Below are 11,107 nucleotides of genomic sequence, written 5' to 3' on the forward strand. Positions count from 1 at the left end.
GGAAGAAAGGAAGGGAGGGAGGGAGGGAAGGAGGGAAGGGAAAGAAAGAAAGAGAAAAGAGAAGAGGAGAAGAAAAGAAAAATTGAGGACTTTGAGGGCTTTGGGTGATAGCTTTGAAAATAAATAAAATTTAAAAGCTTTTAAAAAACTTTAAGTTTTGAGAGAGATATGATTGTGATCTGAGTCACATAGTATGTGCTTGCAACTTCTGTTTCTTAGAGTAAGATGAACTCTTTTCCTCATTGTTCTTGTTCTGTAAATGACTAAGAGAGAACAGAGACCAGACCTCCCCTGCTTCTAATCACTGTTCTTCACTATAGATTAACTGCCTCCTTTATTATCCTGTATCAAACTCAGACCAGGCGGTGCAAAAGACACCTGACTGTTACATCTGCAGTGTGGAATGTTGAATATACATTTCCCCAAAAGAAAGAAATATTTACCTTGACAAATCGGATTATTGTAACTATGCAACCAGCCTTACATAGAGAGTGGAATTCTGTTAAGCTTCCCTAAACTTTGACCATATAAATGATCCCAAACTTCTGTACTTTGAAACACTGACTCCCATTCTTCGGAATCTGTGCTTCCTGAGTGGCCGTCCTCAAACTTTGTGCTCAAAATTAGATTCTGACCCTTTTGATTATTTTAGGTTATTTTTCATTATTTTATCTAAGTTGGTGCTAAAGTGTAAAATCTTACCTTGGCTATTTTTGTTTATTCACTTAACAAATGCTTGTTCAGTCCCTGCTGTGTATGTGTTCTATGCCTTTGAGATACCCCAGTGAGCTGACAAAAATCCCTGCCTCTGTAGAGCCGGTGGATTCTCACTGGGGCACAGGGAAGAGGCAGAGAGACTGACCGTGTGCAATAAACCAATCAACAAGGCAGTTAAAGGAGAAAGGAGATGTGATCAATGCTACTTAGAAAAGAAGAGGACAACCTGAAGGGAATTAAAAGTTCAGGGTAGGACAATTGGAATTTTCAATTCTGGAGTCATCTTGAGCACGATATTAACCTCACTAGGCCTCCTTTCCTTTTCCATAAAAGGAAACAAACACCTGCCTCAGGGTCACAGCCACAATGGAACAAGGTGCTCACTACAGCATCTGATTCAGATGATCACCCACAGAGTCACCACCACCACTGTCACTCGCTTGAGTTTTGTCCATTGGACCACTGTACACAGAGAAAGAGAAAGTTGGTAACTGTGTGATTTGTGGAGTTTAAACAACCTCTTCTACCAGAGCCACTGAGCCTAAACCTGCTTTAACAAGGAGCAAAGGCCATTTTGATCCACAGCAAGAGAAAAAGTTTTCAAAGCAAATACCCCTGAGATAGAAAACAAAGATTCCACTCCTAGTTCATTTACTTGCAACAGCAGCGGTTGGAGGAGGGTAAGACCAGGCTGAGAAGAAGAAAGAGCCCAGGAGGCCCCAGGGCAAGAGAAGGAGGTGAATCCCAGCAGGGGATGGAAAGATGGGAAGAAAAGGCCAAACCATTCGCTGGCTTTCTGACTTTATTTCCAAATGCCCTGCCGGAGATGTGCTCATTAATGGCTTGTTTGAACAGGCCAAGTCTACCCAATGGACCTAGACTTCAAGGAACAGGACAGAACTGAGGGAACCTCACTTAAGGTCAACGGCCTGCTTAGTCTCATGGACTGTACAGAGAGCAGGAGAAACAGCTTGCCTTGGAGATGGCCTGGGAGCAGAAATAATAGGGAACTAATCATCTATGCTTATCTGCAGTAATAGAAAGCAAACAATTCATCAGTGGCCCCAACTATCTCTTGCGCAGACCAGTTTACGCCTTACAGAACCCCCTCACACCTCCATCAATGCAGGCTAGCATTGCTTTTGTTTTTCTTTTTTGAGACAGAGTCTCACTCTGTCACCCAGACTGGAGTGCAGTTGGCACGATTCGGCTCACTGCCACCTCTGCCATCCGGGTTCAAGCGATTCTCGTGCCTCAGCCTCTTGAGTAGCTGGGATTACAGGCATGCACCACCACATCTGCTTAATTTTTGTATTTGTAATAGAGACAGGGTTTCACCATGTGAGCCAGGGTGGTCTCAAACTTCTGGCCTCATGTGATCCGCCTGCCTCAGCCTCCAAAGGTGGGGATTACAGGCTTGAGCCACCGCACCCAGGCAGGCTAGCATTGATTTTTGTTCCAATAGCTACTTAGGCTCCCTGTTAATGTGGGTTTTGTTGCTGTTCACTGGCTGTTCACTTCTCATAAGTACGATTGAGGACTAAGCAGTCTAACACTGGCATAGAAATATAAATGTATTTCCATGTGCTTTTATAATAAATCTTATAAATTCAGTGTAAAAAAATTTTTTTATAGTTTGCCTTGGTAATTCCTAGGCCGGGGAGGGGGACCAGATGTATCAGGTGCCACATGAGACACCTCTCCTAGGGCAGTACCATGTACTAGCGAACATGATATACAGATGCAAACTCAAGGAGTAGCTGCCCTTGTCTGTACAGTAGCTTAATGATGAAGGTGGCCGAGTGGCAGTTCTACCTAGTTCCAGAAACCTCCACAGCTAGACTTGTTTTGAGACAGAGTCTCATTCTGTCACCCTGACTGTAGTGCAATAGTGTGGTCTCAGCTCACTGCAACCACCACCTCCTGGGTTCAAGTGATTCTCCTGCCTCAGCCTCCTGAGTAGCTGGGATTACAGGTGACCACCACCACACCTGGCTAAGTTTTGTATTGTTAGTAGAGATGAGGTTTCGCCATGTTGGCCAGGCTGGTCTCGAACTCCTGATCTCAAGTAATCCACCTGCCTCTGCTTCCCAAAGTGCTGGATTATAGGCATGAGCCACTGCGCCCGGCCTCAGCTAGATCTTTAAGGCAACGGTTCCCCACCTTTTCCAGTATGAGATGCCATTGTAACTTTAGGAAACTTCACAGGTCTCATTAACAGTGCTTGTATCATTCATTTTAAAAATGCTTATTGTCAAGTGACTTTTTTTTTCTTTTGAGTCAGAGTCTCACTCTGTTGCCCAGGCTGGAGTGCACTGATGTGATTGACAAGTGACATTTTAAAATGAATGCTGTGTTTTACAGATGGCAACAGCGCCCTCACACGCTATGTACAATTCAGCCTACGCACGTACTTGGTGGCATTCGAGCGTGATGAGCCTCACCGGGGTTTTCAGACACAGACTTTGCTAAGAACAACACGTGGATGGTTTTAAAAGAACTACTGGAATGAGCAGACTACAATTTTCCAACAGTTACTTTAAACACAAATGCATGCGGAAAGCTGAAATCATATGCATCTGTGGTTAGATTCTGGGCTTAACCCTGTACTGACCTTGAGCTTCCTTGTAATTGTTGGGCTCTTTCTCTGCCTCCAGGCTGAACCATCCGCTGCTTTCTCTACTACCAGGAATGGAGGGACCTAAGCTCCAATGTGCTCATCCCGGAACACCAAGGCGCTTTGCATTTCTCAAAGTTCAGTTCCCCAAGCACAGGTTTTCTGCTCTGCTGGATAGAACGACAACATTTCAATCATTCTCAGGCTTGCTCTGCTCCTGTTCCTACTTGTCCAGGTTCATAAACCCAGGACTCACAGGAAGGGCCCCTCCCCTGGGAGCCACGTTCAGAGGACAGTGCCTATGGCAGGAGGGAGTGGTTTATGAGCCCCTGGGGCTGGAAGATTCCTCTCCATTCTTTAGTGGCATTTCCCTTGGCACTTGTTTTCTGCTCTCACTACAAACACCTGAACACCTGCTCTCACTACAGACAAGTTTAACCCCACCTTGAAGCCAGGGCATGGTTACCTAACATAGGCCGCCCTCCTGTGAAGGCAGGTCTGAGAGGCCATCTGCAGAGAGGCAGGGTCTTTCCTGAGGGGCGGGGAAACCATCGCAGACACTCCAGCTGCTGCCTGACCGAGTTTCTGAGATGCCTGCCAAGGAAAAAGGAGAATTCTGCTTAAAAGGGAGCTAAAAACTCTGGGGAAGTATTTCAATATCTAATTGAGAGAGCGGCCGAGAAGGCAGCTGGGACCACTATGGAGACAATCTCAGACAATCTCAAGGAGCTTCAACCAAAGCAACCAAGAACAGGGGGAGTTCAGATTTCTCTCTTAAATTCTGCAGGGGAGGCCAGTGTGGTGGCTCACACCTGTAATCCCAAGACTTTAAGAGGCCAAGGCAGGAGGATCACTTGAGGCCAGGAGTTCAAGACCAGCTTGGGCAATGTAGTAAGACCCTGTCTCTAAAAAAAAAAAAAAAAATTTAGCGAAGTGTGGTGGCAAATGCCTGTAGTCCCAGCTATTTGGGAGGCTGAGGCAGGAGGATCACTTCAGCCCTGGAGTTCTAGGCTGCAGTGAGCTATGCTCACACCACCGCACTTCAGCCAGGGTGACAGAGCAAGATCCTCTCTCTAAAAAAGAAAATAAAAAATAAAAACAAAGCTGCAAGGAGAAGAGGAAGAAGAAGATACTGAGACTTCTCCCAACAAGAGGAAAAGGCCCAAAGAAAGACCTTTTCTTGAAGGCAAAGTTCAGCTCCTTCATCATGCATCTTTAGTGCTGTGAGCTTTTGTGCTGTTGACCCTTAGGACCAAGGAGGCAATATGAGCCCAGATCCAGTAGAGCTACTAGTGATGGGGCCGAAGGGAGGGGAGTCTAGACCCATCCTACTTATTATTATAAAATGTTAGCCTAACCAGCTTCTGGGAAGCAGTCTAATTAAAAGTGGACAGAAGCTAAAAGTGGCAGCTAGTCAGCTCTGTGTACAAATCCCAACTTCATGTCTTCTTAGTTGTTGGACCCGCCCAGGCAAGCCCCTGAATCTCCTTATGTCTCAATTTCCTCATCTGTAAAAATACTAGTCACAGCAGACCTCCTTTATAGGGTCATTATGGCCGATGGGCTTGCAATAAATTTGGTGTCTAATTTTGGAGTGATTTGGGACTGCAGTTTAACAAGCTTGACTCCAAATGTAGCACAAAGTAGGCTCTCAATCAACATTAATGGAATGAATCACTCTCAATAATAAATACTTCAGGAGAGGTAGCTGGAAAAAAATGTTCATGACTGATAAACTGTGTGCAGGGTAAGTTTTGCAAGGGAATGTTGATACTTTATGAGTTGAGATGGCATTGAGTCTTAAATAGAGGAAACATTTCAGAAGAGAAATAAACACAATTGGCTTTCCAGAACTGCATTCCACATCTGTAGATTCAACCAACTGTGCATCAAAAATATTCTATAAAAGGTCGGGCGCGGTGGCTTATGCCTGTAATCCCAGCACTTTGGGAGGCCGAGGCAGGCGGATTATGAGGTCAGGAGATCGAGACCATCCTGGCTAACACAGTGAAACCCCGTCTCCACTAAAAAATACAAAAAATTAGCCGGGCTTAGCGGCGGCCGCCTGTAGTCCCGGCTACTCAGGAGGCTGAGGCAGGAGAATGACATGAACCCGGGAGGCAGAGATTGCAGTGAGCTGAGATTGCGCCACTGCACTCCAGCCTGGGCGACAGAGCCAGACTCTATCTCAAAAAAAAAAAAAAAAAAATCTAAAAACACAGATGGTTGTGATATATAGACATTTTTCCTTATCGTTTTCCCCTAAACAATACAACAACTATTTACATAGCATTTACATTGTATTTCTTATTGTAAGTAGTCTGGAGATGATTTAAGCATACTAGAGAATTGTGTAGGTTACGTGCAAATACTATGCTATTTTATACAGGGATTTTGTTATTCTCAGGGTCCCTGGAACCAATTCCCCATAGATACCAGGGGACAACTATATATGGTTCTACAGAAGTGGCCTTGACATCAAGATACCTAAATTCTAATCCTGATTCTGCTACTAATTTGTTTTGTGGCATCAAACAAGCTGACTTCAGACTCACAGTTTTTTCATTTGAAAAGCGAAGTTGGGCCAGATTATATCTAAGGTTCATTTCTATTCAGACAGTGGATAATTCTGTAACAGTCTCTGGAACTTCTGCAAGAAATCCTACTTGTAAAGCAAGGCAAAAGTGGTTTTAAGGGGAAAAAAAAGATCCATGTCTATTACAATACATGCCTCATTTTACTGGGATAAAACCACTACAAACATCATCCTCATCGTTGCTATTACCTACTGTTGACTGTGTGCTAGACTCCGCACTAGAGCATGTTAGACATATGATCTCATTCAGTCCTCTCAACAATTCTCAGCATTTCACAAGATTTATTCTGAAAAGAAAAGATTTGGCCAGGTGCGGTAGCTCACACCTGTAATCCCAGCACTTTGGGAGACCAAACTGGAGGATTGTTTGAGCCCAGGAGTTCGAGACCAGCCTGAGCAACATGGAGAAACCTCATCTCTACTGAAAATACGTAAATTAGCCAGCCGTGGCAGTGCATGCTGTGGTCCCAGCTACCCAGGAAGCTGAGATGGGAGGATCACTTGAGCCAGGGAGGTAAAGGTTGCAGTGAGCCATGATCACACCGCTGCACTCCAGCCTGGGCGACAGTGCAAGACTCTGCCTCGAGAAAGAAAAAAAAGAAAGAAATTTACATTCCCTCTAAGAAAAGAACTGGATCATTATGGACTGCGTGACTTAAAGCTACCGTTTATTGTAGTCTTCTTCATGCCAGGTACTTTACACACTTTTTTCCTCATCTTCAGACAACTCTGCAAAGTAGGCAGTACAGGTCCTGTGTTAGTTTTCTATTGCTGTGTAACAAATCCTCACAAACCTGGTGGCTTAAAACAGGACCCATTTATTATCTCACGGTTTCCATGGGTCAAGGAGTCCAGCACAGCTCAGCTGGGCCCTTGGTCCCTTGCTCAGGGTCTCTCAAGGCTGAGACACCACCAAGGTGTCAGCTGGGCTGTGATCTCATCTCACCTCATCTCATCTCATCTCATCTCATCTCATCTCATCTCATCTCATCTCATCTCATTTCATCTCATCTCATCTCATCTCGTCTCGTCTCATCTCACTGAAGTCTTCGTCCAAGCCCACTAGTGGCTGGCTCCAGAGATGGCCTGCCCGCGCTGCAATGGCAGCCAGCGTTCCTGACGGGTATAGGACTGAGGTTCCTGCTTTCTTGCTGGTTGTCAGCTGGAGCTGCTCTAAGCTCCTAGAGGCTGCCTATCATTCTCTGCTGTGTGGTCTTCTCCACAGCAAGGCATTTTGCTTCTTCAGTCCCAGCACTTTGGGAGGCTGAGGCAGAAACGTCGTTTGAGATCAGGAGTTTGAGAGCAGCCTGGGCAACATAGTGAGACCCCATCTCTAAATAAATAAATAAATAAATGCCATCAGGAGAATATTCCTGACTCCCATTTGTCTCTGACTTCTGGACCCTCTTTTCAAAGACTCACATGACTAGGCCAGGTTCACCCAGGATAACCTCCCCTCCATTAACTCAGAATCAACAGATTGGATACTCTAATGGCAGAAACCCTTCACCTTTGCCATACAATGAAAGATAATCATGGGTGTGATGTCCCACCATATTCACAGGTCCCATGACGCTCAGGGCAGGGGGTTATCCAGGGCGTGTATACCAGGGGGAAGGCCCAGGACTCTGCCCACCACAAGCCCTGCTTTAGCCTGATTTAGAAGTCATGAGTTACCTGTCTAAAGTCCCATGGGTGACAGATAGTGACACTGGACCTTCCCTCAAGCAAAGGGTCCTGAGCCCACCTTGGGGAGAAACAGCCCTCTCTGGACAAGTCCAAGTTTCTTCTTACACATCACAGCTCTGTTCTAACAGCAAACTTCACAATCTCAAAATGAACCCTTTATGAGGTCATCTGGAGCACCTGCAGTTCCTAATACTTTACTCTATGTCAAATTCACTGCGGCTCAATCTAGACCCAGATTCCCCTGGGAGTCCCCCCTCGGTACAAGTCAATCAACTCTGAGCCTGTGCCATCAATTACCCAGAAACCAGCTGACAAAACTGACTAATAATGGCATGCACCCCAGGGAACAGATCTCCTGACTCGATTCTCCTTCCTGTCTCTCTGCCCCCGCTCTGTCTTTGCCCAGGCATCACACCATTGTTCACAAAGCTTCGCCACCTGGACAGTTTCCCACTCAGCTTGTGATAATTCTTCTCTTGCCTGACTTGGGCCTCACCCAGATTAAGCACTCAAGAAAAATCTTGGAGTGAACTCTTCTTGCTTGGTAATAAGCACATCTCAGACTACCTTGACCTTCTCCCCCAAAGTTTCAAGTGCTGGGGGTGCTTAAGTTAACCGATGTTTAATGCGTGCAGAGCTGTGTGCATTTAGTCCCTCAGTCTCTCCCCAGGTGAGCCTGGAGAGAGAGTGTCTGTACTCATTGGCTCAGACACTTCCCTCTTTTCTCTACACAGGTAGCAACATGCTGAGCTTTTCCTCCTCTAGCGAGCACAGTGCAAGGATCTCCAGTCTGTTGGGCGCCTGCTAAATGTCATATCCGTGTACGTGCAATGATCTATCACCTTTGATAGTTGTAGAATCAAACTGAGGCTCAGAGAGATCAGATTGCTTGTCTGAGGTCACACTGCTGTTGGTATTGCAGCTAGGAGTTGAACTCAAGACTGTGTTTTGGCAAAGCTGTCCTCTTTCCATACTTACTGTTAAATTGTTTTGTTTTGTTTTGTTTTCTTAAACCAAGTGTAGTCCCAACAACTCTGAACAGTGTTTGGGTAAAAGCTTTGAGGGGACCTTTTAGGGTTTGATGAGACTTCTTAACAGATATGCATTTCTCAAACGTGACCACGTAGCAGATTCATATTAAACATAAAACTTGGTATTTCCCTAGAATTTTTCATACATTTCTGCATCTTAGTGCATGTGTTTGCCTGAGACATATTAGTCTTTCAGGAAATATTTGAAGACAGAAAGGCAGGATGAGAGGAGAGGAAGGTGGTGGGGATGTGTGGGGTGCTGGTGGGCTGTGTGTGTGGGGTGGGGGATGCCTGCTACCCTGAGCCTGAGAGCTGCAGAGCCGACTCGGGACCGGTACATCCTCGCTGCTTCAGCGTGCTTCTATCGCCACCTAGCCACCTCGGGGAGAAATGCCCTCTCTGGGCAAGTCCGTCCAGACTTCCCCTGAATGTTGTGTGCCCACTTACAGGTGGGTAGCTTTAGACCATGAAACTTGGATAGTCCTTTCCACAATGGACGCCTGTGCGCCTGTCTTTTTTTTTATTTAGTGGCTTTCTTTAGCAGTTGATTCCAAGGCCTATTACATTTAAAGAGAAATTTTTGAAAATTGGTATCACTGAGGACTGGTACCATGAAGTCTTCTCAGCACAAAAGAAGGGGATTGTTACTCCTTTGAGAGCCCTTTCCTGTGGGAGTCCCTGACACTGCCATGGACCCTCCCCGTGCACATGTCCATATCCAGATCAAATGCGGTCTTCATGAAACTTGCCAAGCAACAGCTTCCATTTAACCCACACTTGCCGTGTGCTGGGGGCTTTATGAGTGTTTTCTCATGTAATTCTCACAGAAATCTTCTGAGGTAGGTATGGTTAAGGGCACCAAGGCACAGTGAGGTCTTGGAGCTGGTCCACGGCAAAGCTGGGATTTGAACCCAACTGGCCTCTTCCCCAGGCCTATGACCCTCCTCTCATCCAGCGTCTCTTGATTTCCCCAGCCAAAGTGTCATCTCCCTGCTCCGCAAGCACTTCATTTCTGTCTCCTAATGCCATTCAGATTATATTTTCTCTTTCTCTAAACCAGAGACTCCAACTCCAGGAGGGGCATCGTCCTCTGCTGTGTTGTGTATGCGCACACAGATTCTCGCTTGAGGTGGTTACTCAGTTCATTCATCCAGGTTGTGAAATTGCAGCAGCTTCAATTTGTTGTTCTATTTCAGTCATTCTGAGGTGGTGTCTCCCAAGGTATATCTAAGGATCCCTGGTGTCAGACAATAGCCCAGGGAATTGTTATTTGCATTCAAATCTGTTCTCATAGGAGGAGGATGGTCAACTAATGGTGCTCTATATAACAAAGGCAGACATGGGGTTGACCACTGAGAGAGGCAGAGGGGAAGAGAGAGCTGCAGCCAGACTGGAGGCAGGACCACCTGGGAACAGTGAGTCTTGGTTCACATATTTTGAGGAAACTGATCAGCAGGTAGGGAGCAAAGAGTTCCGTCAGCTCTATCCTGGAGCAGGCTGAGTAGAGGCATCAAGGAAAACAACGTCACTGGTTTGCTGAACCTTCTTTTTTTTTTTTTTTTTTGAGACATAGTCTCGCTCTGTCGCCTAGGCTGGAGTGCAGTAGGGTGATCTCAGCTTACTGCATCCTCTGCCTCCTGGGTTCAAGTGATTCTCCTGCCTCAGTCTCCCAGGATTACAGGTGCTAGGAGGCTGAGGATTACAAGGGTCCACCACCCACACCCAGAACTGTAAAAGTGCTGGGATTACAGTCCTCCACCACCACGCCCAGCTAATTTTTGTATTTTTTTTCAGTACAGACAGGGTTTCACCATGTTGGCCAGACTGGTCTCGAACTCCTGACCTCAGGTGATCCACCCACCTTGGTCTCCCAAAGTGCTGGAATTACAGGCATGAGTCACTGCACCAGGCCAGGTTTGCTGTCACTCTTGGAAGTGTGGCTATGTTGTAAGTGACAGGCTGTCCCAGGTTCTCCACCTTCAGCCATAGTCACCATCCTGCATGAGGTTCCTCAGCAGGGGACTGAGCACTCGCAGGTTGCTACTGGGACATGCAGAGGAAAGCAAGACCATCATGTCAGTATGGGAAAAGTGAAGAGTGAGGCCCAGGACTCTGAGAGAAGGGAGTCCTGGCCCAGAGGTTGTGTGAGGAGAGCATGGGATAAATGGGGTGCCCAAAAGCAGAGTTTGGGGTGATTAGATAGGAAATTAAAGATTGGTGGGTGGAAGTTAGAATGGCAATCATTAAGAAGTCAGGAAACAACAGGTGTTGGAGAGGATGTGGAGAAATAGGAACACTTTTACACTGTTGGTGGGATTGTAAACTAGTTCAACCATTATGGAAAACAGTATGGCAATTCCTCAAGGATCTAGAACTAGATGTACCATATGACCCAGCCATCCCACTACTGGGTATATACCCAAAGGATTATAAATTATTCTACTACAAAGACACATG

The 11,107-nt window shown here is 46.0% G+C and overlaps 1 long non-coding RNA gene across 3 annotated transcripts in view; it reads right to left on the minus strand.

The window, feature by feature from the left end:
- Window positions 1-7,705, minus strand: part of LOC108523914 (uncharacterized) — a 13,570-nt gene extending 5,865 nt beyond the window's left edge. The window contains exons 1-4 of one of the 3 annotated variants that reach the window (XR_001883929.1): window positions 7,608-7,705; window positions 6,877-7,263; window positions 3,801-3,928; window positions 3,332-3,504 (exon numbers count right to left, since the gene is read on the minus strand). This is a non-coding gene — a long non-coding RNA (uncharacterized LOC108523914). The remainder of the gene's footprint in view (window positions 1-3,331; window positions 3,505-3,800; window positions 3,929-6,876; window positions 7,264-7,607) is intronic. The other 2 variants (XR_001883928.1, XR_001883927.1) reach the window with 2 other exon arrangements.
- Between the last annotated feature and the right edge of the window lie 3,402 nt (window positions 7,706-11,107).

Source organism: Rhinopithecus bieti, unplaced genomic scaffold (assembly GCF_001698545.2).
Source record: "Rhinopithecus bieti isolate Rb0 unplaced genomic scaffold, ASM169854v2 scaffold_73682, whole genome shotgun sequence".
Lineage (NCBI taxonomy): Eukaryota > Metazoa > Chordata > Mammalia > Primates > Cercopithecidae > Rhinopithecus > Rhinopithecus bieti.